The sequence below is a fragment of the Cetorhinus maximus genome, chromosome 17 (genome assembly GCF_964194155.1).
Source record: "Cetorhinus maximus chromosome 17, sCetMax3.hap1.1, whole genome shotgun sequence".
NCBI classification, from domain to species: Eukaryota; Metazoa; Chordata; class Chondrichthyes; order Lamniformes; family Cetorhinidae; genus Cetorhinus; species Cetorhinus maximus.
This window is the reverse complement of record NC_135895.1, coordinates 2596376-2621398: the sequence shown is the minus strand read 5'-3', so window position 1 is coordinate 2621398 and position 25023 is coordinate 2596376. Positions and strand designations below refer to the sequence as shown.

The window sequence follows — 25023 nt, the reverse complement described above, 5'->3', positions numbered from 1 at the left end:
TGTTGGGTGGATGGTACTGAGTGATGAGATGTTAATGTGAAGTGCTATCTGCACTCTCAGGTGGATTTCATCGATTGAGGACACTGATTCAAAGAAAACTGGAGAATTATCCTCATGCCCTGCTCAATTAACATAAAATATATCGTCACATTGTATGTGAGATTTTGCTGTGTGTAAATTGGATGCTGTATTTCCTGCATCGTGACAGTGACTCTCCTTCGAAAAGTTGCTCATTGGCTGTTAAAGTGTTTTGGAGATTGTTTAAGGAGCTCTATAAATAATTTCTCAGTCATCAGACTCCATTGGGAAAAACGGCTCAATCAGGAGGAACTCTTTTCACAAAGTGTAATTAAGGGAATGATGCGGAGAGTAATTAATATCCCTGTGACTGGGTCACTGCTCCCTGTTCCAATCTCACACCCTCTCCCTACAGGGCTGAAGGACTGGACTTCATTATAAAGCGAGGCCACTGCCATTATTACAGAGTGCGATCCCACTCAAGTACAATGTCAGTCAGTGGGTCCTCTGGGAATTCACACCCGGCTGCTCCTTATGTTAAAATATTCCTCATTCTAATAACTGGAGCATGAATGGCTCATCTTGTTCATTGTCTCGTGTCTATTTGAACAGTCCAGTGTAATTAAGAGGCTGACAGGTTTAATCTGAAACATAAATGTGACTTTATGAAAGTTCCTTGTTAATGAATCAGATTTGAATTGTGAGGATTTAAAAAAAATTTTTGTCAAGGGCAGTCTCTCTCACCTCACCTCGGGAGTTCAGCTCTTTTGTCCATGTTTGAACCAAGGCTGTAATGAGGTCAGGAGCTGAGTGGCCCTGGCGGAACCCAAACTGCAGCGGTTCAAGAAGGCAGCTCACCACCACCTTCTCAAGGGCAACTAGGGATGGGTAATAGATGCTGGCCCAGCCAGTGAAGCCCACATCCTATAAATTAATTTAAATAAAGTCCCCCCACCCAGAGTACATTCTGTGTCTTTGCCACCCTCAGTCCTTCCTCCGACATGGAGGGGCACTGATTCATCGCCAGTGGTGGGGGTCGGGGGGGGCAGGTGGTGGAGGGGAAAGACACTGCGTGGTAATTGGCAGGAGGTTTCCTTGCCCATGTTTGACCTGATGCCACGAGTCTTATGCTGGAAGGAAGGACATTGATGACTGAAGGTTGGAGTCGATGTTGAGGACTCCCAGGGTAACTCTCTTCCAGCTGTGTACCACTGTGATGCCACACCTGGCGGCTCTGCCTTCCCACTGCATCAGGATATATCGAGTGATGGTGGTGTCTGGGACATTATCTGTAAGGTATGATTCCGTGAGGATGACTAGTCTGTGAGACAGCTCTCCCAATATTGGCACTAGTCCCCAGGTGGTTCTTAATGACTTTTCTGTAGCAGTTTGGTACATCTGAGTGGCTTGCTTGGCCATTTCACAGAGCATTTCAGAGTCAACCAAACTGCTGTGGGTCTGGAGTCATGTGTAGGCCAGACCAGGTAAGGACGGCAGATTTCCTTCCCTAAAGGACATTAGTGAACCAGATGGGTTTTTACAAAAATTGACTATGGTTCCATGGTCACCATTACTGAGACCTTCCTTTCAACTCTAGGTTTATTAATTGAATTTAAATTCCACCAGCTGCCATTGGCATTGCCTTAAACCCATGTCCCGGGGCCTCTGCCTGGCTAGTCCAGTGACATTATCACTATGCACCGCATCCCCTGGTTGAGTTACTGATCTGGCTGGGCTGGGCGGTGGTTTTATGGGTTGTTGTGGAAGTGGATTATTGGGAGCTGATCCTCTTCACACTGTCCCCTTAATGAGATCGAGGTCTGGGAGTGAGGGACGGATGGACAGACAATCGTTAACAGGGGACTCTGGGGATTTCCCTGTGTCAGTCACACTATTCCCAATTGAACAGGGGGTCATGGGGTCACATTATTCCCAATTGGACAGGGGGTCATGGGGTCACATTATTCCCAATTGGACAGGAGGTCATGGGGTCACATTATTCCCAATTGGACAGGAGGTCATGGGGTCACATTATTCCCAATTGGACAGGGGGTCATGGGGTCACACTATTCCCAATTGGACAGGGGGTCATGGGGTCACACTATTCCCAATTGGACAGGGGATCATGGGGTCAAACCTCACTTCAGGCCCTGATCATTATGGGATGTCTTGTCCTCTGGAGCAGACGGACAGATGACACTCTGTCTACCTGCCCAGGTGAGTGTTAACCATCCAAAGGGACTGTTTGACCTGAGGCAGGGATTTCCCCAGAATTCTGAACACCATCCCCCCTCAATCAACATCGGAATCAAACAATTCATCGGCCATTGCTTTGGGATCTTTCTATACAAAATAGGATGTGTTTGAAAATGACGAATGTAAAAAAGATATGCAGACAGGACAGGGAATGTGCAGACAGGTGTAGCTGTAGGGCTAGCACCCAACACAGGTGTGATGGGCTGAATGACCTCCTTCTGTGCTGTAAATTCTGTGTCTCAGGAACCTGTGTCTGTTCTCACCACACCTTCAATGGGCAGGTCAGTCAGAAAGCAGGTCCGGATACAGAGAGGACAGCAATCCTGGAATTCCCAGATAGAACTGCATTCCCACACTCCCAGTTTGGACGGCATTCCCACAATTACTGGGATCTTGTTCCTGGGGTTTTCCATTGTCCGGTTACAGAGAGTTTTCCATAAACTCCTTTGATTTCTCAGAGGCCCCACAGAGTGATTGAAGCACAATTAAACATCACTAATCCTGATCTGGAGATTCGAACTGGAGAAGATTCATTTAATCAGCTCATTGTTTGAAACCGGCTTGTCCAATGTAGCCTGAGGGCCAGATGCAGCCTGCAAAGCCCCCTCTATGTAGCCCCCAGAGACACTCCCACATTTGCTGCTGATAGGCTCATGAGGGAAACAGTATGTGACTGGAGGGGCAGCAAACACCCTCGGCAGGGAGTGTGCAGAGGAGAAAGTGAGGATTCCAGAGGAGGAGAGACGGAGAGATGGAGAGAGAGACTGCACTGGTCCCAGAGCCTAGTGGGGGTTTTACTTAGTTCTGTTGTAGGGTCATGAGGACTCGAAAGGTCAACTGTGCCCTTCTCCGCCGATGCTGCCAGACCTGCTGAGTTTTTCCAGGTATTTCTGTTTCTGTTTTTGTTTTGGATTTCCAGCATCCGCAGTTTTTTGTTTTTATCCTAGTGGGGGTGGGCTGGGGGGAGAGAGAGGCTGCCGGGAAAGGGATGAGATAGGTTGTGGGGGTGGGGTGTGTGTGTGTATGAGAGAATGTGTGAGAGATAAAGTGTGTGTATGTGTTGGAAAGAGTGTGAGAGAGAGTTTGTGAGATTGTGTGTGTGAGAGAGAATGCGTGTGAGACTGTGTGTGTGTGTGTGTGTGTGTGTGACAGTGTAAGAGAGAGAATGTGTGGTGAGAGACTGTGTGTGGTTGAGAGACTGGTTGAGAGAGTGTGTGTGAGAGAGAGAGTGTGTGTATGAGAGAGAGAATGTGTGTGAGAGGGAGAGAGTGCGTGCGTGTGAGAGGGAGAGAGTGCGTGTGAGAGGGAGAGAGTGCGTGTGAGAGGGAGAGAGTGCGTGTGAGAGGGAGAGAGTGCGTGTGAGAGGGAGAGAGCGCGTGTGAGAGGGAGAGAGCGCGTGTGAGAGGGAGAGAGTGCGTGTGAGAGGGAGAGAGTGCGTGTGAGAGGGAGAGAGTGCGTGTGAGAGGGAGTGCGTGTATGTGTGAGAGGGAGTGCGTGTATGTGTGAGAGGGAGTGCGTGTATGTGTGAGAGGGAGAGAGTGCGTGTGAGAGGGAGTGCGTGTATGTGTGAGAGGGAGTGCGTGTATGTGTGAGAGGGAATGCGTGTATGTGTGAGGGGGGAGTGCGTGTACGTGTGAGAGGGAATGCGTGTATGTGTGAGAGGGAATGCGTGTATGTGTGAGAGGGAATGCGTGTATGTGTGAGAGGGAATGCGTGTATGTGTGAGAGGTAACGCGTGTATGTGTGAGAGGGAATGCGTGTACAAGAGAGTGCAAGAGTGAGAGAGTGCATGAATGAGAAAGTGTGCGAGAGAGTGTGAGAGAGTGCGTGCGTGTGAGAGGGAGAGAGTGCGTGCGTGTGAGAGGGAGAGAGTCTGTGACAGTGTGTGTGTCAGTGTGCGTGTCAGTGTGTGTCAGTATGTGTGTGAGTGTGTGTGTGTGTCAGTGTGTGTGTCTGAGTGTGTGTCTGAGTGTGTGAGTGTGTGTGTGTGTGAGTGTGTGTGTGAGAGTGTGTGTGTGTGAGTGTGTGTGTGAGTGTGTGTGTGTGTGAGTGTGTGTGAGTGTGAGTGTGTGTGAGTGTGTGTGTGAGTGTGTGTGTGAGTGTGTCAGTGTGTGTGTGTGGGACTATCAGTCTGGCCCACAATGGGTTTACTTAGGTGTGCTGGAAACTACGTATATTCAAATATCCTCTGAAGGCCAAAGGAATATGAACAGGCATTGCAAGTTTTCTGAATTAAAAAAAGGCAGGACAGACAATTGTTCCCTGGTGCATTCACCCCATGGCGAGATTTCAAACAATCACAGTCGAATTGCCAGAGAATGCGAATCCTTTCCCCAAGCATCGGTCCAGATGAGTGCGAGATGGAAAGCCGTGACAGAGTGTCCCGGTTTACAGCAACGCTTTACAAACAAGAGAAACTGATGCAGTGACACAGCAGGAAGGACATTCACCTCGGAGACAGAAGGTGGTGGGTTCATGACCCACTCCAGAGATTGGAGCATAAAATAAAAGCTAAACTTCCCAAAGAAGCAATGAGGGAGTGCTGCACTGTCAGAGGGTCAGTACTGAGGGAGTGCTGCACTCTCAGAGGGTCAGTACTGAGGGAGTGCTGCACTGTCAGAGGGTCAGTACTGAGGGAGTGCTGCACTGTCAGAGGGTCAGTACTGAGGGAGTGCTGCACTGTCAGAGGGTCAGTACTGAGGGAGCGCTGCACTGTCAGAGGGCCAGTACTGAGGGAGTGCTGCACTGTCAGAGTGTCAGTACTGAGGGAGTGCTGCACTGTCAGAGGTTCAGTGCTGAGGGAGTGCTGCACTGTCAGAGGGTCAGTACTGAGGGAATGCTGCACTGTCAAAGGGTCAGTACTGAGGGAGTGCTGCACTGTCAGAGGGTCAGTACTGAGGGAGTGCTGCACTGTTGGAAGTTCAGTACTGAGGGAGTGCTGCATTGTCAGGGTGTCACTACTGAGGGAGCGCAGCACTTTTGATGGTCACTTCTGAGAGAGCGCTGTACTCTCGGAGGGTCATTACTGGAAGAGTGCAGCACTGTCAGAGGGTCGATGCTGACCGAGTGCTGCACTGTTGGTATTGTTGCCCTTTAGATGTGTTGTTAAACCGAGGCCCCGCTGGCCCTCTCCAGTGGATGTTAAGAGATCCCATGTCTCTACTTTGAAAAACAGTGAAATTCATTTTGACCTCCTGGACCAATATTTAACTCTCAGCCAAAATCACTGAAACATTAAACTAAAAGCAAAATACTGCCGATGCTGTAAATCTGAAACAAAAACAAAAATAGCTGGAAAAACTCAGCAGGTCTGACAGCATCTGCGGAGAGGAACACAGTTAATGTTTCGAGTCCGTATGACTCTTCAACAGAACTAAAGAAAAAAAAAGAGAGGTGAAATATAAGCTGGTTTATGAGGCGGAAGGGGTGGGACAGGTAGAGCTGGATAGAGGACCAGTGATAGGTGGAGATAACCAAAAGATGTCACAGACAAAAGGCCAAGAGGTGTTGAAGGTGGTGATATTATCTAAGGAATGTGCTAATGGTGACATTAAGGGTAGAAAGCAGGACAAGCAAGGTACAGATGGCCCTAGTGGGGGTGGGGTGGGGGGAAGGGATCGAAATGGGCTAAAAGGTGGAGATAAAACAATCAATGGAAATAAATTTAAAAATAATAGAAGTAGGTAGGAAAAGAAAAATATATTTAAAAACAATATTATAAATTATTAGAAAAAGGGGGATCGGAAAGGGGGTGGGGATGGAGGAGAGAGTGCATGATCTGAAATTGTTGAACTCAATATTCAGTCCGGAAGGTGTAAAGTGCCTAGTCGGAAGATGAGGTGCTGTTCCTCCAGTTTGCGTCGAGTTTCACTGGAAGATTGCAGCAGGCCAAGGACGGACATGTGTGCATGAGAGCAGGGTGGAGTGTTGAAATGGCAAGCGACAGGGAGGTCTGGGTAATGCTTGCGGACAGACCGAAGGTGTTCTACAAAGCGGTCGCCCAGTCTGCGTTTGGTCTCTCCAATGTAGAGGAAACTGCATTGGGAGCAGCGAATGCAGTAGACTAAATTGAGGGAAGTGCAAGTGAAATGCTGCTTCACTTGAAAGGAGTGTTTGGGCCCTTGGACGGTGAGGAGAGGGGAAGTAAAGGGGCAGGTGTTGCACCTTCTGCGGTTACATGGGAAGGTGCCGTGGGAGGGGGTTGAGGTGTAGGGGTTAATGGAGGAGTGGACCAGGGTGTCCCGGAGGGAACGATCCCTGTGGAAAGCCACCAGTGGGGTGAAGAGAAGATGTGTTTGGTGGTGGCATCATGCTGGAGTTGGCGGAAATGGTGGAGGATGATCCTTTGAATGCGGAGGCTGGTAGGGTGATAAGTGTGGACAAGGGGGACCCTATCATGGTTCTGGGAGGGAGAGGAAGGTGTGAGGGCGGATGCGTGGGAGATGGGCCGGACACGGTTGAGGGCCCTGTCAACCACCGTGGGTGGAAAACCTCGGTTAAGGAAGATGGAAGACATGTCAGAGGAACTGTTTTGGAAAGTGGCATCATCAGAACAGATGCGACGGAGGCGAAGGAACTGAGAGAATGGGATGGAGTCCTTACAGGACTTCAATTTTCCACCCCTCTATCAGTTTTACATGGTCCGTCTCTGACAGTTCCCTTCCCTTCCTTGACCTCTCTGTCTCAATTTCTGGTGATAGACTGTCCACCAATATCCATTACAAGCCTACCGACTCCCACAGCTACCTGGACTACAGCTCCTCACACCCCGCTTCCTGTAAGGACTCCATCCCATTCTCTCAGTTCCTTCGCCTCCGTCACATCTGTTCCGTTGATGCCACTTTCCAAAACAGTTCCTCTGACATGTCCTCCTTCTTCCTTAACCAAGGTTTTCCACCCACGGTGGTTGACAGGCCCTCAACCGTGTCCGGCCCATCTCCCGCGCATCCGCCCTCACGCCTTCTCCTCCCTCCCAGAAACATGATAGGGTCCCCCTTGTCCTCACTTATCACCCCACCAGCCTCCGCGTTCAAAGGAACACCCTCTGCCATTTCCGCCAACTCCAGCATGATGCCACCACCAAACACATCTTCCCTTCACCCCCCCGGCGGCATTCCGCAGGGATCATTCTCTCCGGGACACCCTGGTCCACTCCTCCATCACCCCCTACACCTCAACCCCCTCCCATGGCACCTTCCTATGTAACCGCAGAAGGCGCAACACCTGCCCCTTTACTTCCCCCCTCCTCACTGTCCAAGGGCCCAAACACTCCTTTCAAGTGAAGCAGCATTTCACTTGCACTTCCCTCAATTTAGTCTACTGCATTCGCTGCTCCCAATGCAGTTTCCTCTACATTGGAGAGACCAAACGCAGACTGGGTGACCGCTTTGTGGAACACCTTCGGTCTGTCCGCAAGCATGACCCAGGCCTCCCTGTCGCTTGCCATTTCAACACACCACCCTGCTCTCATGCCCACATGTCCGTCCTTGGCCTGCTGCAATGTTCCAGTGAAGCTCAACGCAAACTGGAGGAACAGCACCTCATCTTCCCACCAGGCACTTTACAGCCTTCCGGACTGAATATTGAGTTCAACAGCTTCAGATCATGAACTTTCTCCTCCATCCCCACCCCGTTTCCAATCCCCCTTTTTTCTAATAATTTGTAACTTTTAAAAAATATATATTTTTCTTTTCTCACCTATTTCTATTTTAAATTTATTTTCATCGATTGTTTTATCTCCACCTTATAGCCTAATTCGAACCCTTCCCTCTACCCCACCCCCACTAGGGCTATCTGTACCTTGCTTGTCCTGCTTTCTACCCTTAATGTCACCTAATGGTGACAGGGTGACATTAGTGTAGAAAGCAGGATGAGCAGGTGACATTCCTTAGATAATTCCTTAGCAGATTGCTTAGATAATATCACCACCGTCAACGCCTCTTTGTTCTTTTGTCTACGACATCTTTGGCAATCTCCACCTATCACTGGCCCTCTATCCAGCTCTACCTGTCCCAACCCCCTCAACCAGATTATATTTCACCTCATTTCTATTTTTCTTTAGTTCTGATGAAGAGTCATACGGACTCGAAACGTTAACTGTGCTCCTCTCCGCAGATGCTGTCAGACCTGCTGAGTTTTTCCAGCTATTTTTGTTTTTGTATCACTGAAACATTATCTGGTCCTTATCACATTGCTGTTCATGGGATCTTGCTGTGCACTAATTGGCTGCTGTATTTCCTATATTACATCATTGACTACTCTTCAACAATACTTCATTGGCTGTGAAGAGATTTGGGATGTCCTGTGGATGTGAGAGGCACTATACAAATGCAATTTGTTTTGTGTAAATGACTTTGAATCCTTCAATACCTGGGGAACTGCAGACATCCCAGCCCAGGTTCTGACCCAGCACATCCACTTAGAATTCAATCTGCTCTCTCCGTCTGAGTGAGAATCACCAAACAGAATCATTGGAGGTGGAGGCAAGTGATGAGCTGAGAGCTGGAAAGCGAGGACTCAGTGAGTCTCCGAGCGATGAGTGTGTGAAAGCTGATCCAAGGCCCAATAGGACCAGACCTCGGCCTTGTCAGTCACTCAGCCATTTACTGCCTGACTTGAGGAATTTGAGCTCCTATTTCAGAGAGATTGTCTGCAGCCTCTATCACTGACAATAGCCCAGTGACTGGAGGCTCCAGAGCTTTTAGGGACATCAGTAAATTGTGAAACTGGTGATGGAAATCCCAGTCAGGAAACATCCAACATAATCTAGGAAGTGTCTGGGTCATCATTCCAGCAAACACAACTGTAAATCTCCCTGATCTATGGGACACAATGATAGATCCTGCACGGCTCTCTGAGGGAGATTTCACTGAATAAAGACTGAGCTGAACAGCTTCACTCCAGGAGACCTGTTCCCTTCATCCAGCTCCTCATTCCCTGTGACACAGGCCAACTCCAGATCGACAACCTTCCCCCTCTCGGAATGAGAGTGGGCTCAGGGCTGGGGGGAGCAGGGGCATTTAGGGGAAAGGGTTATAGGTCATTGAAGGCAGTACCTTTAGGGAATTAAGGTTAGAGTTAGGCTTTTCAGGGAGATGACAGAAAACATTCCTTCACCCAATGGAGAGGGGAAATCTGGAACTCACTCCCTGAAAGGACTGTGGATTCTGGGGTTTAATTGAGGCTTTCAAGACTGACATTGATAGATTGTTATTGGGTTCGGGCATCGAGGAGTATGGAATAGAGGCAGGTCAATGGAATGAAGATGCAGATCAACTACAATCTGATTGAAAGTTGGAATTGATGTGAGGGGCTGAATGGCCTCTCCCTGTTCCCGTGTAATAGACTTAATGGGCTGAATGGCCTTGTCCTGTTCCTGTGTAACAGACTTGAGGGGCTGAATGGCCTTGTCCTGTTCCTGTGTAACAGACTTGAGGGGCTGAATGGCCTTCTCCTGTTCCCCTGTAACACGCTCGAGGGGCTGAATGGCCTCCAGTTATTCCTCCAATGATTCTGTTTATCACACAGACGGAGAGAGCAGATTGAATTCTAAGTGGATGTGCTGGGTCAGAACCTGGGCTGGGATGTCTACAATTCCCCAGATATTGAAGGGTTCAAAATAATGTCTACAAAACAGATTGCATTTAAATAGTGCCTCTCACATTCAGTTCTGTCCGATTCCTCGCTAAGATGGCAGGTGTCGGGTGTAAAACAGGAAACGAATCAAACTTCAAAGCTCAGTATGGAATTTCACATCGTACAGATTTGAGAATTGAACGGTCACAGTCCATTCCCATGGAATTCAGGAGAGATTCCCCGACAATGATTGAACACTACACCAGGAACTGTCCTTCCCCCAATCCATCACTGACACTGCTATCACCCAGGATACATCGGACAGACAGGCAGGAGACATTAGTATCTCACCATCCTTTCAAGGTGTCAGTGAGGAGACTCACAAGAAGGGAGTGTGTGGAGGTCAGACAGTGAGTGTGAGATTTCCCAGGAGAAGGAGAGAGACAGACACAATCGCTGAACAGAAGCAGCGGCAGTGAAAGGAGAGACAGGCTGACTGAGTGTTACGGAGAGGGTTTAATTTGCTGACTCTCTGACACTGTGTTGGGATGAAGTGGAATTGATGACTTTCTCCTGTATCAGTCTCTGTCCCATCGACACACGGGAAATGAGGATTCAGATTGGATTGAGTCCCAGTTTCCAGGTATTGGTGACACTAGGCACTCCGAGAAACATCATTATTCCGCCAACTAAACACATCTGGAACATCTGGGCAGGGAGGTCAGTGACACAAGGTGTCGGCAGCATTTTTAAATAAAAATACTTTGGGATTCTCTCCCACAGGGAGCAGAGGAGGCTGGGGGAATGAATATGTTCAAAGCTGAGTTAGACAGGTTTTTGATCGACAAGAGCAGCTGGATCATTTCTGTACCAGTGGGATGCCAGGTACATTGGCCGTGCATCCCAATGATTGGCTGATTGAATCCAACAACATATTTCTTTGGTGGTTCATAATAGGCAAAGTACAGACCGTACACAACCAGTCCGCATTTACAAAACACAAAGCAAAACACCTACTGTTAGATGTGATTCCCCAATTGGGCAGCACTTTCTGAACAATCCTGAGTGCGCTAATCACTACACTAACAACCAATTTAAGATAATCAGTCCAGTTTATAATGTGGCTCATTTACATACATACAATTATACACAGGAACCCTTTCTCTGGAAACATAGGAATATGTTCAAGTCTGGCACCTTGGGGAGTCTTTTATTCCCTGTTGCTTCCTTCATGAGAACACCTTGGCCAATCAGAGTTGACTTGCCAACCAATCAGCACCTTTTTCTCCTGTGGTATAAATTGTTGTGGTAGTTTGAAATTTGACATTCTTGCATTTGTCCTGATGAGAACAAGGGGAAAAGTTTCGACAACATGTCTCTCTTTTCAGCAATATTCAAATTCTGTATTACCAAATGGAAGGTTAGTCTTCCTGAGAATCTGTCTCCTTAAATCCCAAGGATTAAATCACTTTTATCAGTGATTCTTTTCACCGAGACTTTGCTGCCGGTTGGTGATTGGTTGTGAGTGGTTAATAAATCCAATTTGATACAAAGCACCATCAGAAATCAGCAGGCTCCTTTTCTTAGAGGAATCTTCCAGCACAGGAGACCATTCAGCCCATCGTGTCAGTTCTGGCTCGTTTATTTGGTCATTGTCTCAATGCTGTGTGTGGGAGCTTGCTGTGCACAAATTGGCTGCTGTGTTTCCTACATTACAAAAGCGATTACACTTCACAAGTACTTCATTGGCTGCAGAGCGTTTCGGGACAACCTGAGGTGGTGAAAGGCACTACAAAAATGCAGGACTTTCTCTTTACTTTCCAACATTCCCATCGGGTGTAACGGGGAGGGTGTGACGATGCTGTCTGACTGGGACAGTCCCATCATCAGATTCTCCAAATTCACAGGAGAGAGAGAGGGAGAGAGGGAGAGAGAGAGAGAGAGACACACAGAGAAGAAAGAAAGACAGAGACAGAAAGAGAGAGTGAGACAGAAAGACAGAGAGAGAGACTGCAAGAGCGTGAGAGAGAGAGAGAGAGAAGAAAGAGAGACAGAGACAGAGGGAGGATATGCACAGAGAGAGAGAGAGAGACCGTGAGACAAGCAGAGATACAGGCAGTGAGGGAGAAGCAGGGAGACTTACCCTCACTGATCCATAGACTTTCGTTGTGAAACAGTTTGACCTCCCTCTGCTGCTTCCCAGTCGCTCTGTTGGGATCCCGAGTTCTCCTCGTTTCCCCTCAAGGGATCTTTCAGTTATGGAGAGGGAGTGAGAGAGGGGACAGGGATGAGCTGCTGGACTGTCCCCCCGAGGACCCTCCGCTGACGGACACTCAGGAGAGCTTGTGTTAGGAGGTCCTCAGAGCTGAGGGTGACTGTGACACAAGTCTGTCTCTCCACAGTCACTGGCTCCCTCTCCCTCTCATTCTCAGGCTTCAGCACATCACCTTGATCCTGGTTTAATCTTTTCTTGAGCATCAATGAATAATTCAAGCTGTGTGTGAGAGGCTGGCTGGGTGTGTGAGGAGTGGGAGGAGGGTCCTTGTTGTAATGTACTGTCGCTCTCTGTTCCTCATCTCAAACCTTTTCTTTCCTTCTGCTCGAGCTGCTGTTTATTAAAGGCTCCGTGCTGATTGGTTAGTGAGTGGATGACATGTGGGGACAGATTGGTTTTCTTGCATTTACATCGAACTGACTGAGTCACAGTGAAAGCAAAACAACAAGCTGCATTTATGTAGCACCTTTAACATAGATACACATCTGAAGGAGCTTCACAGGAATGTAAACCAGACAAAACTCTGGCACCGGGTTGTGCAAGAGGATATTAGGATTGAAAGTTTTGAGCGAAGGGGAGGTTTTAAGGAGTGTTTGAAAGGAGGAGAGAGAGAGATAGAGAGGGATGGGTGTTTATGGAGGGAAATCCAGAACTTAGGACCCAGACAGCTGAAGGCACGGCCGCCATTGGTGGAGCGATTAAAATCGGGAATGCACAAGAGGCCAGAATTGCAGGAATGCAGAGATCTCAGGAGCTTGTGGGTTTGGAGGAGGTTACAGAGATAGGGAGGGGGGTAGGAGCTGGAGGTGGTTACAGAGATAGGGAGGGGGGTAGGAGCTGGAGGAGGTTACAGAGATAGGGAGGGGGGTAGGAACTGGAGGAGGTTACAGAGTTAGGGAGGGGTGTAGGGACCGGAGGAGGCTACAGAGATAGGGAGGGTGTAGGGGCTGGAGGAGGTTACAGAGATAGGGAGGGGAGTAGGAACTGGAGGAGGTTACAGATATAGGGAGGTGTGTAGGGACTGGAGGAGGCTACAGAGATAGTGGGGGGGGTGTAGGGACTGGAGGAGGTTACAGAGATAGGGAGGGGTGTAGGAACTGGAGGAGGTTACAGAGATAGGGAGGGGTGTAGGGACTGGAGGAGGCTACAGAGATAGTGGGGGGGTGTAGGGACTGGAGGAGGTTACAGAGATAGGGAGGGGTGTAGGGACTGGAGGAGGTTACAGAGATAGGGAGGGGTGTAGGGGCTGGAGGAGGTTACAGAGATAGGGAGGGGTGTAGGGGCTGGAGGAGGTTACAGAGATAGGGAGGGGTGTAGGGGCTGGAGAAGGTTACAGAGATAGGGAGGGGTGTAGGGGCTGGAGGAGGTTACAGAGATAGGGAGGGGTGTAGGGGCTGGAGAAGGCTGCAGGGTTAGGGAAGGGGAGGTTAGTGAAGGGTTAATTGTGTAACTCGGTTTCTGATCAATCCACCTCCCTCATGCGAGGGTTGTGTTCACAGCTTCTCGATCAGATCTCACTAATCCCCAGGACTGGGGGAATGAACTGGAATCACTAATGTCCATCCAGAATCACATCACAAGACAGAGGCAGAGAGATGAAGGCAGGTGATAAAGTGTGAAAAACACAGTCACAAACTGTAACTGATCCCAGTGAGAAACTGTGAGCAAGTCCATTAGTGAGAGGGAGAAATGTGTTCAGGGAATAAACTGTAACAAGTGGAGAGTGAGTAGCAATGATATGTAAAAGGCATCTGAAACTGGAACCCTCTGGATTGGGGCTTGTGTCTGTGTGAAGCTTAAGGACCTTTTGTTAATGTCCAGTTCTCACTGTAAACAGCAAATAGTAACTGAAAACAAGATATAAAAACAATGGCAGTGAATAGAGAGCGACAGAGCAGATTCCACACCTGATCCGATACTTCATTTCCAAACACTCACTATTTACTCTGTTTAACATATTGGGTTGGAAGTGATTAGCCCACACGACAGCTCCTCCATCTTGTTCATAGACTCAGACGTTTACAGCATAGAAGGAGGCCATTCAGCCCATCGTGTCCGTGCTGGTCAACAAAGATCTGACTACACTAATCCCATTTTCCAGCGCTTGGCCCGTAGCCCTGGAGGCTATGGCAATGCAAGTGAACATTTAGATACTTCTTAAATGTTACCAGAGTTTATGACTCACCCACCCTTTCAGGCAGTGAGTTCCAGACTCCCACCCCACTTAGGGTAAAAATTTCTCCTCAACTCTCCTCTTAACCTTCTACCTCTTACCTTAAATCTATGCCTATATATATATATATATATATATATAAACAAAAAACTGCGGATGCTGGAAATCCAAAACAAAAACAGAAATAGCTGAAAAAACTCAGCAGGTCTGGCAGCATCGGCGGAGAAGAACAAAGTTGACATTTCGAATCCTCTGACCCTTCAACAGAACTGAGTAAAAATAGGAGAGGGGTGAAATATAAGCTGGTTTAAGGTGGGGGGAGAGAAGTGGCGGGGGGGAGAGAAATTGGGGGGGGGGTGGGAGAGAAGTGAGGGTGGGGGGTGGTGGGTGGGTGGGCGGAGAGAAGTGGGGGGGGAGGGGGGGAGTGGGGGGGGAGTGGTTGTAGGGACAACCTGCTCCTATCACCACCTTCAACACTCTTTGTTCTTTTGTCTGTGACATTTTTTGATTATCTGCTCCTATCACTGCTTGCTTGTCCCTACAACCACATCCTCCCTCCAGGTATTACTGTTTTTGTCTTAAATCTATGCCCCCTGGTTATTGACCTCTCTACTAATGGAAAAAGTGCCTTCCTATCCACCCTATCTATGCCCCTCCATAATCGTATCCACCTCTATCAGGTCCCCTCTCAACCTTCGCTGCTCCAGGGGAAACAACCCCAGCCTATCCAATCTCTCCTCATAGCTCAGACCCTCCAGCCCAGGCAGCGTCCTGGTAAATCTCCTCTGCACCCTCTCCAGTGCAATCACATCCTTCCTATAATGTGGCGACCAGAACTGCACACAGTATTCTAGTTGTGGCCTAACCAGCTTTTTATACAGTTCCAGCATAACCTCCTTGCTCTTGTATTCTATGCCTTGGCTAATAAAGGCAAGTGTCCCAAATGCCTTCTTAACCACCTTATCTACCTGCTACCTTCAGGGATCTGTGGATATGCACACCAAGATCCCTCTGATCTTCAGTACTTTCCAGGGTCCTACCATTCACAGTGTAATCCCTTAACTTGTTAGCCCTCCCCAACTGCATTACCTCACACCTGTTGTCTTAAGCAGGGGCAGGAATTCTCATCACTCCACATCACACAAAGAGTTACAAGGTTCACATTGACCTGGAGAAGCATTGGTGTCAGACTCTCCGAGTTTCAGACTGTGGAGTGTTCAGTCTGGGAGTTCCAGAGACTCTGAACAGAATTTCCCCCGTTACATACCTCGATAATCTTACCCAACAAAAACCCAGCCACCACAGCCTTTGGAAGCTCCAGTGAACCCCCGTTTTTGGGGGAGAGAGTCCCAGATTTCTACTTCCCTTTGTGTGAGGACCTGCTTCCTGATATTGCCCCTGAGCGGCCTGGCGTGGATTTTAAGGATCTGCCCCCATTTGTTCTGGACCCCACACCCCCAACCAGAGGAAATGGGTTCTCTCGATCGACCCTGTCACATCCTTTAATCATCTGAAATATCTCAATGAGATCACACTTTAATCTTCGATATTCAGGGGAATACAAGTCTAGTCGATGTATCCTGTCCCCATAATTTAACCCTTTATTGTTCTTTGATGGGATGTGGGTGTCGGTGGCAAGGTCAGCATTTGTTGCCCATCCCCAAGTGCCCTTGAACTGGGTGCCTTGCTAACCCACCCCAGAGGGCAGTGAAGAGCCAACCACATTGTTGTGGGTCTGGAGTCACGTGTAGACCAGACCAGGTAAGGACGGCAGATTTCCCTCCCTAAAGGACATTAGTGAACCAGATGGGTTTTTATGAAAATTGATAATAGATCCATGGTCACCATTACTGAGACCAGCTTTTATTAAATTGAATTTAAATTCCGCCAACTGCCAAGGTGGGATTGGAACCTGTCTTCCCTGAGCATTAGCCTGGGTTTATAAATTACTAGTCCAGTGACATTACCACTACACTGCTATTTTCCCCTCACACCCCCAGTCTCATTCTGCTCTGCACCCTCTCTGAGGCCAGTGTCTCCTTCCTGAGGTGCGGGGCCCAGAACTGAACCCAGTTACTCCAGATTGGATCTGAGCAAGTTTCTAGACAACAGAACCTTCCATTCCCTCCCTTTGTGTTCCAGACTCTGAGATAAAGATCAACGTTCCATCAGCTTCTGAGAGATTCGAGAACCATTATTCACAATCTGTCCGCCCACTTTATAAAGTAAATATCCAAAGGATCCAGTCATTTCCCGCTGGTCATTAATGGAATGTTTGTCTCAGTCCCTCACTTTGTTCCGGATCATTTCCCATTAATAGTGAGAAGGATGGAGATTGGAGAATGTGAGCTCATTTGGAAATTGCAATCCCTCCCCAGAACTGGCAAACTCTGGAGAAGCCGCTCTGTAACCCACTCCCATCAGCTCCTTCACACTGCTCACTGAGCCCTGGTGAAACCATAGCCGGGAATCACAGCGAGTCCTTTAACCCCACACTGGTGTCCCACATCAACTCTACAGAATGGATGTCAGTCACCATTAATGATTCATCAAAGAGCACGTGTGTTTAAATATTGACAGAACCACAACAAATTGATGTGTCATTTAAAACCAGTGCCTCTCCTCCCCCAGTGACAGCTTATTCCTTTTGTCCACCAACAGTTGTGAGAATATCCATCAGATATTGTCCATGTAAACTGGGACTGACCTTTAACTTTACTGACCGACATGTCTGACTGTCACAGGCAACACGGCCATCATTCTCTTCACTCCTGTGAGGTGAATATTGAGTGCAGCCTGTAATATATAATCATCAGTGACTGTTTGTAATAGCAGATTCTCAATCAATGCTGAGCTCATCAGGATGACAGGACCATGGCTTTCAACCTTAACACATTTTCAACATAAATATTCAAATTACCATCAAATCACTCAGCTGAGGTTTTATCTTTTGTTTATTTTACTAGCTTGCTCTAAAATTGGTGTTATCTGTTATATAACAAGGTATGCAATGAAATACTCATTGAGATCATGTAAATGAGAGGTTATAACCATCAGGAAAAGCTGAAGAGGCTGGGGATCTTGTCTCTAGAAAAGAGGAGACTGAGGGGTGACCAGGTGAAGCTCTTTAAAATTGTGAAAGGGTTTGATCAGATAAACGTGGAGAAGATGTTTCCGCTGCTGGGGAGACCCGAGCTTGGGGACATAAATATCAGATAGTCACTAATCAATCCCATCGGGAATTCAGGAGAAATTTCTTTATTCAGGGACTGGATCGTATGGAACAGTATGAACCCGTTGGGCTGAATGACCTGGTTCTGGGCTGTACACACTGTAACTCGATACATTAGAAGCTCAGGTCCCTGTTTTGGGTCTGAAAACCGGGTGTGTGACCATCGAATGTGTGGAATGTGTAGTGAGGATGGAGAGGAGCAGAAACAGGGGAATGAGGGAACAGTCTGAGACAGGAGGTTTCCAACATTCACCTCACGCTGCACGAAGACAAATTACATTCCAAACCTGGAATCTGTCAGAGTGAATTATCCCCACCTCACGTCACACCCCAGTTTAAACAAAGATTTCTCCAGCTGACTATTCCCACATTCTGATCATTTCCGGCAAATCACTGAATTGCAATAAGAAAAAGACATATTTCACAGCAGCAAATCAGATTATTCTGTCACTTAAAACATCCCAAATTGCCTTGGAGGCATTCTTCAAACGGTAGATTCAATGTTTGGATATGAGCGGGAGTGAGTTTAACACAGACTCCAGCGCTTTCTCCCACACATTGCTGTCATTTACAGCAGCAACAACTTCACTGACAATTTCCTACATTACTGGAGAAATGGGAATTGGCAGATTTGATCCATTCATCTGGTTGGTCAATAAAAAAGTAGAAGAATGAAAAAAGGGAAAAAATAGAGGGGAAGATGAGGAGGAATAAAAGACAGGAAAATGAGAGAAAATGAATGAAAAGAATGAGAAAGAGAAATGAAGGAAGTTAAAAAGGAAACAATCTCCCTGGGACCCCATCCAATGGCGGCTGTGAGATTGTTTTACACCCAAGGACTGAGATAGGGACTCAGTTTCATAGTTCAACCGAAAGATGGCATCTCTGACAGTGCAGCATTCCCTCAGTAATGTCCCTCTGACAGTGCAGCTCTCCCTCAGTACTGACTCTGACAGTGCAGCACTCCCTCAGTACTGACCCTCTGACAGTGCAGCACTCCCTCAGTACTGACCCTCTGACAGTGCAGCACTCCCTCAGTACTGGCCCTCTGACAGTGCAGCTCTCCCTCAATACTGACCCTCTGACAGTGCAGCAATCCCTCAGTACTGACCCTCTGACAGGGCAGCAATCCCTCAGTACTGACCCTCTGACAGTGCAGCACTCCCTCAGTACTGACCCTCTGACACTGCAGCATTCCCTCGGTACTGACCCTCTGACAGTGCAGCACTCCCTCAATACTGACCCTCTGACAGTGCAGCACTCCCTCAGGACCGACCCTCTGACAGTGCAGCACTCCCTCAGTACTGACCCTCTGACAGTGCAGCACTCCCTCGGGACTGACCCTCTGATAGTCATATCCTCAGTGCTCAGCACTGGGATTACTGCTGTTTTTCAGATACGTTAATGACTTTGATTTGCAGGTAGGGGGTCACCATTTTAATATTTGCAGAATATGGAACACCTATAAGCTCAGTAAACAGTGAGGTCGAGTATAATGGACTTCAAAAGGCTGGTCACACGGTCAATTAAAGTCTCCATTTGCCTGGATGAGTGCAGCTCCCACAACACTCAAGAAGCTTGACACCGTCCAGGACAAAGCAGCCACTTGATTGGCACCACATCCACAAACATTCACTCTCTCCACCACCGACGCACAGTAGCAACAGTGTGTGTGCCAGCTACAAGATACACTGCAGGAATTCACCAAGACTCCTTAGACAGCACCTTCCAAACCCAAAACCACTACCATCTAGAAGAACAAGGGCAGCAGACACATGGGAACATCACCACCTGGAAGTTCCCCTCGGAGTCATTAATGTCAGTCATTGGAGAAATTAGGACTGTTCTCCTTGGAGAAGGCAGATGGCTGAGAGGAGATTTGATTATGAGGGGTCTGGACAGAGCAGATAGGGAGAAAGTGTTCCCACTCATAGAAAGAATAAGAGCACTAGGGCACAGATTTAAAGTCATGTGTAAATGTTGCCAGAGTGAGATGAGAAAAAGCTTTTCTGCACAGAGAGCTGTTAGAGTTTGGAATGCACTGCCTGACAGTGTGGTGGAGGCAGGTTCCATCAAAGTTTTCAAAAGAGAATATTGGACTGTTGAATGTGCTGGGTTATGAGGAGAAGGCAGGAGAATGGCACTAGGTGAATTGCTCATTGAGGGATCTTGTGCAGACACAATGTGCCAAATGTTCACCTTCTACACTGTAACAATTCTGTGACTCTGAGCTTTTTGTGCACAGGACATACCTGGGCAATTTTCCAGAAAGTTAGGTAAATGCCAGTGTTGTAGCTGTACTGGAACAGCTTGGCTAGGAGCGCGGGAAGTTCTAGAGCACAAGTCTTCAGTATTATTGCCAGAATATTGCCAGGGCCCATAGTCTCTGCAGCATCCAGTGCCTTCAGCCATTTCTTGACATCATGTGGAGTGAATCAAATTAGCTGAAGACTGGCATCTGTGATGCTGGGGACCTCTGGAGGAGGCCGAGGTGGATCATCCACTCGGCACTTCTGGCTGAAGATTGTAGCAAATGCTTCAGTCTTATCTTTTGCACTGATGTGCTGGGCTCCCCCATCATTGAGGATGGGAATATTTGTGAAGCCTCCTCCTCCAGCGAGTTGTTTAATTCTGCACCACCATTCACGACTGGATGTGGCAGGACTGCGGAGTTTAGATCGGATCTGTTGGTTTTGGGATCGCTTAGCTCTGTCTATCACTTGCTGTTTATGCTGTTTGGCACACAAGCACTCCTGTGTTGTAGCTTCACCAGGTTGACACCTGTCATGAAAAGCAGATTGCAACCACAAATTACTTACAGGCAGGTTGCGCTTTTTAAGGAATGCCTGTGATTTTAAATCCAAACAAAGACACTGAGCAAGAGATAGACGACTGACAATGTAAAGTGACAACTTTCTGGGAAGTTCCTTTGTGGATGATACTGACGGACCTGTCCTGAGAGAACATGGAATGTCGCACCTGAAAAGGTGTCAAGGCCGTCTTCAAGCAGAGACTCTTAAAAGGGACATAGGAAAGATGCAAAAGACTAAACTTTAATCCCCTGTGGCTGCAGAGATAAAAGACTGGTCAGCACATCTCAGCAGTCACCCAAATATTCACCTCCTGGTGATTTATATCTCAGAATGTGTAAATAGTTCTGATCTGAACGCTATCTGCTCTCCTGGAATATACAGGGAAAAGCGGGTTAAAGAGCTAAATGCAGAACAGTGCAGTGTGTGCTGGTGTGCTGTGAGCCTGTTAGCAAGAAGAACAACCAGTCACCCCTGAAGTTGCAGACAAAATCTCCCTCCCTCTCTCTCTTGCTCTCTCTCTGCTGGGAGAAAGGCTTATAGAAGCCTCAATGAGAAATGAAATAGGACAGCCTCTTCAGCTACCCTCCAGAACTAAGAGTCCCCAACTAACTGTGAATCTGCTAAGGTCAGCTCTACTGGAAATATCCAACTTAATGGCTGCAATGTACCCCCATCTATACCCCACAGACAAGCAAAGGAACAATTTGTATTTTTTTTAACCTTGTATTTGGACTCTTAACTTCTCATTTTAATTTTCCTCGGGCTTTTAGTAACTAATAAACTTACTCTTTCTTTGACTCAAAAAAGCCTGGTTAAATTGGCTCCTTAATAAAAGTAAATACATTTGGATTGGGCAAAAGGTATCCACAGGAAAAGGATTTTTACATTAGCCTTGTGGTGACCAACAGAGGGGGTTGAATAAAGAAGGAGAACCCAGCTCATTCCTCCTCACCCATGATCATAATAAAATTGGGGTCCCGGCCTGGTTGTAACAAATTTGGGATCTTGTCTGGGAATTTAACAAATTTGAGATCTCGTCCTGGGATTGGTCATGACATGTCTCATTTTTAGGTGTTGCTGGTGCTGCTCCTGGCATGCCCTCCTGCACTCTTCATTGAACCAGGGTTGATCCCCTGGCTTGATGGTAATGGTAGAGTGGGGGATATGCTGGGCCCTGAGGTTACAGATTGTGTTTGAGTTCAATTCTGCTGCTGCTGATGGCCCACAGCACCTCATGGATGCCCAGTCTGTTCGAAATCTATTCCATTTAGTACGGTGGTAGTGCCACACAACATGATGGAGGGTGTCCTCAATGTGAAAGCGGGACTTCACCTCCACAATGACTGCGAGGTGGTCACTCCTTCCGATACTGTCATGGAGAGATCCATCTGCAATAAGTAGATTGATGAGGACAAGGTCAAATCAGCTTTTCCCTCTTGTTGGTTCCCTCACCACCTGCTGCAGACCCAGTCTAGCAGCGATATCATTTTGGACTCGGCCAGCTTGGTCAGTAGTGGTGCTACCGAGCCAGTCTTGGTGATGGACATTGAAGTCCCCCACCCAGAGTACATTCTGTGCCCTGGGCCCCCTCAGTGCTTCCTCCAAGTAGTGGTCAACATGGAGGGGCACTGATTCATCAGCTGAGGAGTAGTTGCGGGGGATGGGGGTGATCCTGTAAACAAAGCAGGTTAATGAAGCTTTTGGGATCCTGGGTTTTGTAAATAAAGGTATAGAGTACAAAATGGAGGAAGTTATGTGAAACCTTTATAAAACCCGAGTGAAATCCCAGCTGGAGGATTGGGTTCGATTCTGGTCACCGCACTTTGAGGAAGGAAATGAATTGGAGAGGGAGCAGTGGGGATTTACGGGAATGTTTCCGTGTCTAAGGGAACAGCAGGACATGGATCGGCTGGAGGAGCTGGGCTAGAGTGTCAGCTGTGACTCTGTGGGTGGCTCTCTGGCCTGTGGGTCAGAAAGTTCCAGGTTCAAGTCCCACTCCAGGACTTGAGCATAAATGTCAAGGCTGACGCTCCAGTGAAGTGCCGAGGGTGTGCAGCACTGTCAGAGATGCTGCCTTTCAGATGGGATGTTAAACAGAGGCCCTGTCTCCCTTTGTGGTGGATGTAATTCATTCCATTGGGCAGAATTTTCCGTTATGGGGGAGGAGAGTGGGATTGGCACCCATGATCGGGTACGCGCCGCCATTTTACACGGGCGGGCCGATTAAGGCCGCCCAGCGTATTTGCCGACTCCCGTGGGTAGCGGGACTGTGCGGGCTGCGGCAGACGTGTACAGGCCACCGGGTGCAATGGCCACCCGGCATCTTGTTTAAGAGGCCTGGCAGCCTCCTCTAGGCTGCTCACAATGGCCAGTTCGAGGGCGCACCGCAGGGGGTCAGCTGAGCCGGGCAAGGTCAGCCCCAGGATCAGGGCCAGGCTGCAGGGTCAGCCACAGGAGCAGGGCCAGGCTGCAGAGTCAGCCCCCAGGAGCAGGGCCAGGCTGCAGGGTCAGCCCCAGGAGCAGGGCCAGGCTGCAGGGTCAGCCCCAGGAGCAGGGCCAGGCTGCAGGGTCAGCCCCAGGAGCAGGGCCAGGCTGCAGGGTCAGCCCCAGGAGCAGGGCCAGGCTGCAGGGTCAGCCCCAGGAGCAGGGCCAGGCTGCAGGGTCAGCCCCAGGAGCAGGGCCAGGCTGCAGGGTCGGCCCCAGGAGCAGGGCCAGGCTGCAGGGTCAGCCCCAGGAGCAGGGCCAGGCTGCAGGGTGTGGGCCAGCAGGGGGGCCAATGTGCCCCTCGCGTTTCCGATGACTGCCTTGCTTCCCTCCTGGAGGAGGTGACAGCACGGTGGGATGTGCTGGTCCCCAGGATGGGAGGAGGAGGTCCCCCCACATGACGAAATGTGCCTGGGAGGAGGTGGCGGAGGTGGTGAGCTCCCACGATTGGTGCGATGCACCTGGATCCAGTGCCGTAGGCACTTCAATGATTTGTTGCGCTCTGTCAGGGTGAGGACCATGTTGGCATTGGGCATTTAACCCAGCAGGTAGCCTTGGCCTTTGAGGCTCCCCCAAGTCTCACTGTCGTGACTGCATTGAATCATGTTGGGCATTTCTCATACGCTGGGTGGGGAAGCAGACAGTGCCCATGCTTAGATCAGCCTGTGTGGTTCATGAGGAGGTGAGTTCTTCCCCGCACCATGTGTTGCTTTTAGTCTCACACGACTAGTCTGGGGGCAACCTGCAGCTCGGCACATACTCAGAACTCCAACACATGTCCCATTCACGGTGATGAGATGGTGGAAGGAGAGCCTCGAGGTGTCGTGGCCAAGAACCATCTGCTGCCCTTGACGCTGTGCGTAGTTACATCTCCTTGCTATGGGAGGAAAAACCGTGTGTTTCCTAAAGTGATTTACGCAGCATGTGTCCAAGGGGCCATCGGGGGGGTTGGGAGCAGGCGGACTGTCTTTGTGTGAATGATCAGCAGTAGTAGGGAGAGGAGGCACTGGAGGCCTGATATGGGCCACTGTGGTTGGGGTGTGGCGTGTGCAGAGTCCATGTGCGATTTGCCGTAATGAATAGTGTTCTCTCTTTCTCAGGAGAAGAATGCTCATGAGGCCTTGGAGTGTGTGAGGACTGGAGCTGTCAGGCACAGCTCATGATGTTAAGCTGCTTTGAACAGGAGGTCCTTGAGCTGGAGAGGCGCCAGGCGCCCAGGTCAACTGGTGTCGGTGAGGCTGGGGTGGAACGGCCAGGGATTTGAGGCCAACAGTGAGATCCACAATGTCCTCCCTACATCCACAGCGCTGATGATTGTTTAATTTGTTATTGTTGAAACATTGCTCGGTCACAGACTGATAGGGCCAGAGTGTGGATCATAGAAAAAGGCCCTTCAGGCCATTGAGGATGCGCGGGTCAAACATGTACCTAACTATTCTAATCCTATTTCCCAGCACTATCCCCATGGCCTTGTATGCCAGGGCATCGCAAGTGCACATCCAAATACTTATTACACGTTAGGAGAGTTTCTACGTCCATCACCCTTTCAGGCAGTGAGTTCCAGATTCCCACCACCCTCTGGGTGCAAAAGTTGCTCATCACATCCCCTGTAAACCTCCTGTCCCTTACCCTAAATCTATGCCCCCTGGTTACTGATCCCTCCGCCAAGGGGAAAAGTTCCTTCCTGTTGACCCTACCTATGCCCCGCATAAGTTTATACACCTCAATCATACCCCCCCACAACCTCCTCTGATCCAGGGGAAATAACCCCAGTCTATCCAATCTCTCCTCATCAGTCAAACTCTCCAGGCCAGGCAACATCCTGGTAAATCTCCTCCGCACTCTCTCTAGTGCAATCACATCCCTCCCGTGAAGTGCATTTCAGAACTGCACGCAGTACTGTAACTGTGGCCTAAGCAACGTTTTCTGCAGTTGGAACATTACCTCCCAGCTCCTATATTCTATGCCTCGGCTAATAAAGGCAAGTATCCCATATGCCTTCTTAACCACCTTATCTACCTGTCCCACTACCTTAAGGGACCAATGGACATGCACACCAAGGTCCCTCTGATCCTCAGTCCTTCCCACAGTCCTACCATTCATCGTGTATTCCCGTGCCTTGTTTGTCCTGCCCAAGTGCATCACACTTATCCACATTAAATTCCACTTGGCATTCATCAGCCCATCTGACCAGCCC

At 48.8% G+C, this 25023-nt stretch overlaps 1 long non-coding RNA gene across 1 annotated transcript in view; it reads right to left on the bottom strand.

Moving 5' to 3' along the window:
• LOC144692125 (uncharacterized) overlaps nt 1-12448 on the bottom strand; it is an 86961-nt gene extending 74513 nt beyond the window's left edge. Inside the window, exon 1 of the long non-coding RNA XR_013579272.1 lies at nt 11993-12448. This is a non-coding gene — a long non-coding RNA (uncharacterized LOC144692125). The remainder of the gene's footprint in view (nt 1-11992) is intronic.
• Between the last annotated feature and the right edge of the window lie 12575 nt (nt 12449-25023).